The sequence below is a fragment of the Egretta garzetta genome, unplaced genomic scaffold, assembly GCF_000687185.1.
Source record: "Egretta garzetta isolate BGI_Z169 unplaced genomic scaffold, ASM68718v1 scaffold4, whole genome shotgun sequence".
In the NCBI taxonomy this organism is placed as follows: Eukaryota; Metazoa; Chordata; class Aves; order Pelecaniformes; family Ardeidae; genus Egretta; species Egretta garzetta.
The window spans coordinates 2459091-2459801 of NW_009259329.1; the positions used below are offsets into that span (position 1 = coordinate 2459091).

The 711-nt window shown below is 65.0% G+C and overlaps 1 protein-coding gene across 1 annotated transcript in view; it reads left to right on the top strand.

Moving 5' to 3' along the window:
• The window catches only part of LOC104124432 (TLE family member 2, transcriptional corepressor), a 39711-nt gene that overhangs the window by 22878 nt on the left and 16122 nt on the right, over positions 1-711 (top strand). The window lies entirely within an intron of this gene.

Below are 711 nucleotides of genomic sequence, written 5' to 3' on the forward strand. Positions count from 1 at the left end.
AATGCCGCTTCCCCCGCTGGGGACGAGGCCGGGCTGCGGGCCTGTCTATAACCGCAGGCTGAGGGGACACGCCAGGTCCTCTGCGTTTCCTCGTTGCCACTTGCTGGGTAGGGGACAGGTCCAGGGGTGCTCTGTCCCTCCATCCCCGCTCTGGAAGGAGCGGGCAGAGCTGCTGGCTACCCCGGCGCTTTGGCAGGGGTGGGAGCCGGAGCCCCTTCTCCATCCGGGGTGGGGACAGCAGAGCAGGTTCCACTGTCGCTTCCTCGCAGGGCTTTGCTGGCGTGATGCGGAGGCCTGAGTTCATTTGTGTGGATTTTGCACACACACACACACACACACACACTCACCCTTGCTCTCCCCCAGCTTCGAGTCCGATGTTGAGGGAGAGAGCAAGCAGCACGCCGGTGGCCCGGTGCCAGCACCTGCGGCTCGGCGTTCCCCTTCCCTGCCAGCCTGCCCGCTGGCTGCGAGAGCCACAGCCCGCAAAGCCAAGATGGGTTTGGGTTGAGCAAAGCCAGCTGGTCTGCGAAAGGACTGACAGTTCGGAGCTTGGCTTGGCCTGGATCCACGGAGGGATTTTAGGAGTCTCCCATGTGCCTGGGGGAACCTGACAGCCTGGGAGGGTCCCGCAGCCCTGGGCAGAGCCCTCCCTTGGCAGCAGCTTGGGGAATCCCAGCGGGGACGCAGCGGCAGGAGGAGGATTTACGCTGG